This window comes from Atractosteus spatula, chromosome 4 (assembly GCF_055471065.1).
Source record: "Atractosteus spatula isolate fAtrSpa1 chromosome 4, fAtrSpa1.hap1, whole genome shotgun sequence".
Lineage (NCBI taxonomy): Eukaryota > Metazoa > Chordata > Actinopteri > Semionotiformes > Lepisosteidae > Atractosteus > Atractosteus spatula.
In genome coordinates, this window is record NC_142709.1 from 14,692,854 (window position 1) to 14,704,273 (window position 11,420).

Below are 11,420 nucleotides of genomic sequence, written 5' to 3' on the forward strand. Positions count from 1 at the left end.
AGGCGTGGCTGGAAGTGGGGTGAAGGGAGAGCAAAGTGCAGAGAGATGCGTCTAAATTTAGTGATGCTCGGGGGGCTGAGGCTAAATTTAAAACCGGATCACAGGAGTGTAAATGCAGAGAAGGTTGCCGAAAACCTTGCTTTTCACTTTATTTTCTTTTCTTAGTGATGTTTTCGACTTTGGAAATGTTTACCAACATCACTAGGGACAGCCCTGTCTTGTGAGATGTTAAGGACGAGGCCTTGAGTTCACTGCAACAGGACGACTGCTTCCTGCACTTTGCCATTTCAAGTCACAGTGAGTGAACTGAGATCACATTGCTGATGGTTAGTCTGCAGTAAGCAGTCATGATCTTAGAAAGTTGATTTCTTATACCGTCCTGTGCTTTTTAAAGTTATCCCATAGGTATTCCTTTTTTGAAAGTAGTGTGTGGGGAATAGAAGTAGCATTAGTACAAATGACAAAAGCTTGAAGGCTTGTGTATTTTAAGGTATGATGCATTGTAGCTGATCTAACACATTATATCTGACTTGTTTTAGTTCTTATTCTGTTTTTATGTTTTAAACCCTCAGACGTTGTTCTGAAATTGAGCACTTCAAAGTGATCTATAAATGGTACTTTTACTTGATGCTATCTTTCATGTCCTCTCTGTTTCATACTGCTAGACATTAGCAGATATTCTTCTGTTCTTATAGGGTAACCCTTACATTTGTTTATAGTAATAAACATTAAATTCATAAAAGCATGTTCCTATGGAAATACTGTCCCATGGCACTTAAAAATTAACTAGCATATTTTATATGCTAAATATTTGACTGCAGTCGAAGTGGCTTTTGTTGATTTGTGTGCATTAAATGGTGTATGAGACAGATTGTACCATAATGTTTTCATCAATAAAATTTAAACACATATGAACATATCGTCTTTCAATGATGTGAAAGCCGATGTCTAATGGTTTGAAATGCTAGGAATTTAAGACAATACATTTTCATCACAAATAAAATGCTCTATCATGCTTTTATATCATTGTATTTTTGGAATATTTTGTGGAAGTACTACTTGAAATTTGTCAGGATGAGACTAACTCTTCACTATGCTACCAAAACTCATCTTATGTTTCTTTGGGAGCCAAATAGTAAAACTGCCATAGACCAGTGCTATTCGAATTACGACTCTGAGTCCACTCCATTCAGTAGTTTGATGTGACCGGCTTCTTAATTCATTACTGACCCTGCAAATCATGTTATTTTTGTGTTTGTTACACACATGACCAATGTAGTTCAGCTCCCCTGCAGTTTATGCGTGTATCCGCTAGGGGGCATACACACCCCAAATTCATTCAGTCGACTGCTAACATTTCGTAGAAGAGCAAAGTGGTGCTCGTATAACTTGTTTTCACAGGCGCTTTTTACTACTGTTTGTGGAACATACAGATGTTTTGGTTGGAAAAAGCCATTTCCACTTGATATAAGAAGTAATAAAGCAGTTTATAGAAGCTTTTAGACTCAGGAGAGCCTGCACAACCTCATTTATGACAATCTGGCTATTTAAAGCAGAGAAACCATAACGGGAAGAAAATATGTGACCTACATGGGCTCTTAATCAATATTTTATGGACACAGTGTGTAGCAGTTTTATTTTTTTATAAGCAGAGTGAAAGTCCTCATGATTCTGTAAACGTGATATGTTAGTATAGTGTTAAATAAGGCTTTCAGTAGAAAAATACATTTTAGAAAAAAGGTTGCCTTCTATAAAATACGTCTGTTTGGTATCAGACTCGTTTTAAGAATTGCCAGACTTTGTAAACAATTTTATATTTTTAGGCATAAAACAACTGTGAAATTAAATGCATGTAGAGCATGTAAACAAGTCTCTGAGGAAACTGCATGCGGTCACGACCTTGGATCTCATTAAATGTGAAATGTTTTGTTTCCAGCTGAAAAAAAAAGCAATGCCGCTGAGGGGTCAACGAGCTGTGCCTGCGACTGGATTGGTTTCCATCGTGGGGAATAGTCTCGTCTTCCACAAGCTCGACTCCGGCGGGGCTTCCTGGTGTCAGGAATGCCTCGGGCGTGGGTACCGGGCTGTGGACCAGTCACGGGGTGAGGCGAGAGTTAGACTCCACCTCCCGTACCTGTGTGTGTGCGCTCACCAGAAACCTCACAGCCCTTGTTCTAACTCTAATCGTTGCCGTGTTCATGAATTCTCGAAAAGATAAAAACGACTAGGTGGCTGTCTGAAAATAACAACCATTAAGACGGTTCAAGCGTGTCGAACCAAGGAACGCACTTCGTGCTCGGAAGAGAAAAAGTGTACTCGCCTAGCGAGGAGTTGTGGGCACTTCAAAGTGCTTCTCTGACTGAAAGTGTTGTGAAAATTGGTGCTGGCTACCTCCCGTAGGCTGTGGGCCATGCAGCGGAGTAAAGGCAGTTGTAAGTAATTTAGTTGCTTAAAGACTTACCAGCCTCTGCAGGTCCCAGTTGTGAGAGGCCAGTGGGAAATGGTGTTTTGAGAGTCTTATATGTTAAATAAAATGCTGTTATGTTAAATTTTAAATAATTAAAGCTAGTGAAAGTGACCTTGATGAAGAAAGTGGACTGGAATAGAAATCGGAGACTTCAGCGAAATGTGTTTAAGGATTACAGCATAAATAAGACATATTCATAGGTAATGCTGGGCAAAGGTGAAGAGATGGCTTGTAATCTAAAGAGATTTATTAACTATCAGAACATCAAGATTCTGTCCTATTCATGACAAAGACACATCATGGAGTATTAATAAACTTCAGTCTAGCTTTATTTTACAGTCTGTGTGCAGACACAGTATATTTCCAAGTGAGTTTATATGAATGTACAAGAAATAAAATGAAATTATAACATATAAATGTTGCTCATTCTAGAACCTTGCTCATTCTAGAAAACAAGAAGTGCTTGAATAATGGCCATGTACGTATTGAAGTAATCTCCTGATATGCTGGGTTTGTGAATACTCTCCACTCTCTGTCTTTCAGAAGTTAATGGTGAGAGCCCTCACTTGGTTCACTGCCCAAAACTGTGATGCAGTGAAACAAGACTCTGAGGACACACAGAATTAAGAAACAGTAATCATATCCATGATGCAGAGCAGGATCAGGGTGGTACAGTATTTCACTTAGTCAATTGTGGCATGTATTATTTTTCAGTGAAATAGATTTACAGATATATTTAAATCATCACCCAAGGAGCTGGGCTGCTGTCTGAAAGAAAAAAAAAAGCTCCTTGTATTGCAAATGACCCTTTTTTAAGGTGTTATATAATATTTTATACAGCTTGAGTCATGGCCAGTAAGTGTGGCAGCGTACCAGCTAAGTTCAGGCCTGGAAGTCTGCAGCTCTCAAGGTCCTGTAACCTCCTGAGCAGAAAATCGAAGGCTCTGGTAATTAAAGGCTGGAATTACGTTTATTGCAGGACATCCATCCCTCAGATAGAGAGTGGTTTGTTATCTGTTAATTATCTGTTATCAAGTATATCTTGGTATTTGTTTACCTTTATTGGGCCAGTTATTTTAACTGCCGCACCATTGGTTGCAGACCGAAAGCACTTCTTAATTAGAACAAGCCTTGGAGCCCATCATGTGAACACGAGCTGTTAGGTGAGGAACACCAGCCTTCTTATTCCAGTTCAACGTGGATCGGAATGTGCATTCCAGAGCAGCTTGTGTCATTTAACACAATCTACGAGAACCTTGCAAACCTGCTACAGCACTGATGCAAGTTCTGCTCCACGTGGTCGTTAGTGAGGGAAGCTCTTCCTGTGAATGTGTAGGAGAAACCACAACAAGGAGAGCTGTCTATACAAAGTCACATCCTGTCCTGTGATTCAGACTGCAGGAAATGGAAATTTAGGCCTAGACCGTTACAGTACACAAACCTTTAGTAGGATATATCCAAGTTTCCTTTCAGTGTTATACTGCACCTATTGGATGTGGCACAATTATTTGCTTCTTCACAAAGATAACAATAATAATTTTCATTTTATAATACTTTATCTCAACTGGACTGAGTCAAAAACAGGAGCAAGTTAGGGGGCAGAGAATCAGATACATTAACTCCTTCGGGCTCCAAAACAAAGACTCACCAGCCACTTACATGTTACAAGCTGAGAAAAAATGATCCTGCCAAGTGGCCGACAACAATTTACCAAGGACTTGGTCCTTGGTCGAGATATTTTCATACAGAGGGCACCGCATCAAGTCAAAAGAATCGATTTTCCCAGGGACAGCGGGCAGAGAAAATTTTCCGTGTGTCATTATAGAGATGATTGGCCTTTTTGATAATGTTATGGCTGAACACATTAGGAGAGTAACTTCTAAAGAAACGCATGTTCACTACTTGGGTAAAGGAATTCAAAATGAAATCATAGCAATGCTAGCATCCCGTATTCAGCACGAAACTCTGATGATGCTCAAGTCAGCTAAGTACTTCTCAATAATTTTAGATTGTACGCCTGATGTGAGTGGAATCTAACAGATGACAGTGATCGTGCGCTTTGTTACAACACAGGAAAGCAGCGTGAAGATGAGAGAGCATTACTTAGAACTCACAGAGCTGACAGATTCTACAGGAGCCGGCATGACTGACGTTCTGATCAAGAAACTTGGCGAGTTGGGGGTTGATGTTATGGACTCGAAAGGTTGGCTGAAAATATGATGAATGACAGCGATTTTGACCAATTAGATCAGCTTTTTCGAAGCGGGCAGATTCAAAATTCAATTGCAATAGCCCATACATTTCAGTCTCCTCCAGGTCTTTAGATGAGTCAGGCGAGCCGTTTCTGGATATACAGCTGCTCTCACAGAGACTCCATGGAAGGTAAAAACATGGGATATATTCTTTTTGTGCTGGTTTTTGCTTTTGCGGTCATGTTTTGCTGGCTTATTGATTACTTATCGCCGCACGTATTCTGAAGTGCGTCTTCCGATAATTGTTTTTATTGCGTTCGATTGCCGTGGTGCCTTTAAGTTCTGAAAATAGTTTTGTGAAATTCCGGTTGTCTATTTTCGATTGGTATAAGGTTTTCTGTAAAGGTTTTGGGTGTTGTGTGTTAAACACGATGAAATGAGACGCACGTAACCATGCAAATAATAGACTACCCGGTCCCGCGGCCGGTCCCGCGGCGCACTGGGGGGGAAGTGGCCGCCTAGAGCAGCAGAATGGCAGGTCCCGGTCCTGCTTGCACCGTTGTTATCTCACAACGTTTTAGGGCGTTCAGGAGGCAAATAATGCAACATGGGTCGACACGTTGTGTTACACATTATGCTCATTACAAGCCAGTTTAAAAATGTGGAGCCTTTTATGCGTGAGCACAGCCAAAATGTGTTGTATTAATTTAAAAAAAATCCCTAGACTGTTAACTTCACTAGAGATGAGCTGCTTGTGGATTCCTACAGTTTAAGTCTGGATTTTCTTGTACAGGTTTTTCTGAATACCTTACAGGGAACAGTCGCTCTGCGTATTACGCTGCCTCATTAAAGCTGATTTGCTGACATTTCTGTACACGTGTACCAATACAATAAAAAAGATTTAACTCACCATAAGGCTAAATATTAATGATCACAGCCCACACATTATTATCATGTGTTTAATTACTGTAAAGGCTAGTAAGAGTTAAACATGAATCCTTTTATGAGGGATACATTTAAAAAAAAGTGAGCACAGGCAATATTTCACTGCATGAATTATTGAACAGTCCTTTGGGAGAATAGCTATGATTTACTACACACAATTTGCCTTTTTTGAACACTGTAGTGCATCCTGGTGTTTCAAGATTCTCTCCTAAATTAAAAGTTAGGCGATAATTTAGAGAAATTTGAAAAGATGTAAAAAATAACTCATGTTATTTATTATAAAATAAATGGGTTGAATATAAAGCTGACAGAATTATGAGTTTGTCCTTGTTCTTGTTATGAGCCAAATCCTGTTTTAAAAAATATTGTAAATACTTTACATACTGATTTAAATACTTTGTACTTCAATTTTTTGTAAAGATTGAAATGTTATCATCTGTCTATTTTTAATCACTTGATGCAAAGTTGTTTCCAGGTGATTTTCCTGTTACAACAGTATTCTGAATTCCCCCCTTTCAGAGCATCTGCTTGGATTTAAAGCCTTGTTTTTTAACACATTGTTACTAATGTTCATTAACAAAATACGAATACTGACTATAGCCTGAACCAGTCCAATATAATCTTTTAGAACTGTTCATCCATCCATCCTCTTTTATCCGATACAGTGTTGTAGAGGAGCCTATCCTGGCAAGCAATATGTACCAGGATACACCTTAGACAGGATACCAGTCCATCACAGGACACACACAGACACTCACACCAGGGTCAATTTTGCTAGAAGCTAATTAACCTACTAGCACATCTTTGGACTTAGGACTTCACACAGAGAGCATCCCAGGAATTGAACCCAGGGTCCAATCACTGCAAGGTAACAATACCAACTGTGCTGTCCTACAGTTGTTCATAACATCAGTAGTATATAATGTAAATTTCTTTATAGACCATATATTAATGGATACCTGAACTAACAGATTTTTAAATGTGCATCTGTTAAGCACAAATGTTAAGCTGGTAAGAACTTTGCTTTGGATTAATTAGTACAAATATATATAAGTTTTTTAATCAAGTGTTAATTGCTTGGTCTGCATGATGTCACCTCTAAAGTATTCCCAAGACATTAGATATGCCAAAGTGAACTGCGGCTGTTCTACACATGGCTACACATTGTGACTGATGCAGCTACATATTTGTATGAGAATGAAGTCTCAAAGAAATCAAAAAATGAAAAAGATATATATACAAGAACAATGTGAACTCCCCATATAATACTGTTTTTTTTTACCTCATATTATGCAGGGCAGTTAGAATGAAACCCATATGCACCCAGTTTTAAAGCAACACCACTAGCTTTCACTATGTATAATATCAGCTACTGCATTCAGAGGCTATGGATAAGCTCCTCACGTGCATTTAATTTTGTAAGTCTTTCAAGCTAAGGTTCCCAGAAGGAATGCAAATTGTATATATGCAAGAAGGCAACTGTCTGAGGATCAATATAATTTGCACTGTTTAATTTTTCAAAGCTTTTTTGCTCTTTAAAAGCTGCACAACAAGCATGAAACATGACTACAGTATCAAAGGCATTTTTGCAGCACTTATTCGTACATTCAGCAATGCCAACTGCCTAGGGCACAGTGCACACTGTAGCATCTCTGAATCCAAGCAATTCTATTCTTTTGCTTCTCTGGTATGCCTGCACTCTATCAAAATAATTACTCATAGTAAAGCGATTGCTCCCACTAAATGAAAATATTGTGCAAAAGAAGTATGATTGAATTTTTTAATCTTATGGATGATAAAGGCTAACATAAATGTTCTGTGTGTCTATTATTCATGAGCAACCTATACATAATTAAAATAAGAGAAGTATTCAAATGACCCCAACATATTTTCATTTCCTGCAACTGTTTGGGCAGGCAATGCAGCCTCTGTCCAGGTGTTGTGGTCTCTTTGGAAAATAATGACAGGTTAGGCTTTCACCATTGAGGTGAGAAAGAGTTTTCCTAAAGATCTTTGGAAAATCAACTTGAAGATGAATGTTTGTTCAGGGCTTCTGACAGTCAGGGTAAATGAGTTACACGGTCCCCAGCTTCTGTCCTTCTGCACATTGTGTGCTCTTTCCATATACAGTATTTGATCTGTTTTATAAATGTTCTAACACAGTAGATGAGAATGAATCATATTTATTGTTCGGTAACACTTCAGTTTTAGGGTTACAACTAACCCTTTGAACACTTTTTAAATGCAGAACTGGCTAGCAACACTAAATTGTTAATTAAATCAAAAGAAAAATCTTGATTTTTGCTATTAAACCATATTATTCATTACTATGGAACAGTTACTTCTAAGGTATTAACATATTATTAAATATTAACAGGTATTATTTTAATCTATTATGTGTTATAAACATTATAAACAGAATTCACAACTCCTAAAATGTTATGTATTATATTTTGCTTATAAATATGTAATAACATGTATGCTGCACTTTTTCAAGGCTCTGGAATCAAATAGTTACAGATGTGTTTTCTCTTTGAGCCAACAGGCAAATGAAGGACATAAAATAATTGATATTTATGAGCCTTATCTATTGACAATTCATAGCTGAATATTTATGGCATATATTAAGCGCATTGCTGTTCAGTGGATTATGATGAGACAAATGTTTTCATTAGGGAAGTTGCCCATGCAGAAATATTATATGAAATTCTCAGTGGGACTGTTTTCCATTATGAAGCTAATAAAAGATAATGCATACACAGTGTACTGTGCTGGCAGTTCCCAGATTTGCACAAGAACCGTGTTCATCTAGGAGCACCTTTGGTGATAGTTCCAAAGTACCAGTGATGATGTACACAAAATGATAATATGTATGGGATCTTGACGTATTAAAATGAGCAACTGCGACATAGAAAAAAACAGGGTCTATTACCCAGCTATTACCTAGCGTGGAGACACTCAAGCATTCATTCTATAGATGTGGATGAACTATGAGAAAAATTAACATGTCCACTAGTATTACAGCCCTTCTTTCTTTTCCAGAGATAGAGAAGAAAGGAGGTCATTCAGCTGAATTACCGGTTTGGTTGCCAGCTGCTAATTGATCCTAGGATGCCATCCATCGATTCTTGAATGAATTCAGGGCAACAGCTTCAGCGTCATACCTGATAGCTTATCAAAACTCCTGAAGCATTTTTGATTTTAAAAAGCGCCCCCTGTTCTCAGTTTTCAATGCATTTCCCTGTAGTTTCCTACAGGCTAATTTTTCACTGTTGGTTCTGAAGATGACCAGTGAATTGACTTTGGTAATGCATTTTTATCATTTTGAATGATTGAATCTGGTCTCAGACTGTAATATTCTTTATTCCAGACAAAAAGCATTTAGTTCTTGTAACCTGTCAGTGTAGGACAATCTGTTAGGCCCAGGAATGCTATCTGGTCTCTCTTCTCTGGATTTATTCAGAAGTAATACTGTATATGGAATTCTTGACTGAGGTTTGGTTGGATTGATGACAACCAATCCCTTTCATCCCAGCAGGGATCCCTGTGCTGCCACTGCTCCTGTGTCCTGGGCTTTCTGCTCTTTCTTGTCCATCCGTTTCTGTTTCTTCTGCTGCTCATGTTCCTTCTCATCTAAATTCTCATCTCATTTGTCTGCTTCCTTCATTTGTCCTGCCTCTTGTTTCTACCAACACCCTCTTTAAAAAGTCTAGTCCCCTGAATCTCAAACCCCCCGTTTACCACCTTCCACCATCTTTCTCAACTTAATTTCTAACCCTTCTTCCTCTATCCCAGACACCCAACATGGCCCAAACTAAAACTTGCGATGCCTTTGCACCCAATATCCCTTTCTGGCATGACACAAAGGTCACCTCAAAACCATCCATTTGTCTTGCAACTATTTTTTCTGCCTAAATCCCTTAGGTTCTGTTAAAATGCCATGCTCTACCACCGAGCTTCCAGCTCCAGGTCACTCTAAATTGTTCATTCTCAATTGCCCACCTAATTTCTGCCTTCTCTTCCAGCTCCCATTTTGCCTCTGTTCCCACTATCCTACCTGTGAAGGATGTTTTTTGAGATCTGTTGAGGTCTTTCGTAAGATTTTAAGTTTTTTTTGTTTTTATTGACTCATCAGTTATCTTTGTCATCCTAGAGCAAAGACCATATATCTCTGTATTTGTGAATTTGTGTATTTGTGAATTCTGGATATTGCTGTAAATTGTTATTGTTAATCTATGTTAATCTATGTATTGGCTGTTTGTATTTGTCTTGACAGTGCCGTCCTTCTCTGTTCCACCCTTTTACATGTTACAGACCCTGACTCACCTCTGGCTGCTTACCTGTCCATCACGAGGAGCTGGGGATGGTAGTTATCCTTATCCTACCTTTGTCCTGACATACAACATAAGTTTTCTACAATTTATGTTGTAGAAAATTAGCCTTGTCTTGATCTTTGTTGTCTAACCACAGCAACCATTTCTGTGGGCTGTTTCACTGGGTTTCGAGGTATATCATTTTTCTTGAATGTCTTGTCTTCTTGCACAAGAACACTTTAGTAAACACAGAGGTTTTTTTTCCTTTTGTTGGACCTAGATTTTTATGACTTCTGTAACCACCCCTGGACTTAAAGGTGATTTAGTTCACTACCCTGGGGTGGTCAAACCATACCCGGATTCCAGTCTTTCAACCCCCCTTACTCCTGACCTCACATCCTCTGGGTCTATCCATCGTCCAGCCTCTGGCTCAGCCAGCAGGCATCCTACAACCCTCCTCTCTTTCTTATCCCTTGACATCCCACACAGATGAATGGCGGTCCATCTTTCCCAGATTGCTCCCAGTTTTGCAAAACTTCCCCCCCCCCATTCACCTTAACACAGCCTGCAGCTTTTCAAATCCTCCCATCTGTTGTGTTCCTCGTATTCCTCACTTCCTCCAGTGTTGGACTGTCCCATGACCCCTTTTCGCTTTCCTCTTGTCCAGGTTCTTTTCTTCCTCTTCCTCCTCCAGTAAGAGAGAGTCTCTTTTCTGGGTGCAAGTGACTGTGCCTTTCTGTAAACAATAAGGAATTAAACCTGGGTGAGTTAAACGTTAGTATTTTACAGTATATTCAACTTAAAAATACTGCTTTTTTTGTGATTACTGTTTTATCAAAATGCGGTATTTGAGCTACGTAAGGAAACCATTATTTCCGAAACAAGTCACACATACTGTATGACATTTTTGCAAAAGCTAAAATGGCCATTTGTTTTAAGATTTGTTTCTTTAACTATGAAGGCAATATTGATGTCCTTGTTTCTGCCTGGTGATTGATCTGTGGGGAGTAGTGTAGATAGTTTAGCACAAAGGATGGTCATGATTTCTTCTGCCTTTCCAGGGACTGCTCTTGCAAAGGTCTTGTCAGTTATGCTTGTGCCTTGCTTCTCCACAGTAAATGCTTTTGAAAAACCAGAGCATACTGCAGAGCCCCAGAGCTTTAAAGATGCAGTCACAGTTTAGAAGAAATTTTAATTTCAAAATTAAATCACGCAGAAACACAATTAACTGAATCCAGGAACTTGTACAATCATACGCAGCGGATTGTGTAGAGCACAACTGTTCTACACAACTGTTTGTGGATGATGTTGCCTGGACTTCTGAATGATGACAAAAACAATTACAGACAGGAGACAGAACCTTTTTTATTATTGGTGTCAGGGTCATTCACTGTTTTTAAACACAAAAAAAAATAAATGAAATGAAAACTGATCATGGAAAGAAATGTTCTTTTCCTGTGATCTCTGTAACTGTTAATGGAACTGAAAATTAAACTGCAAATG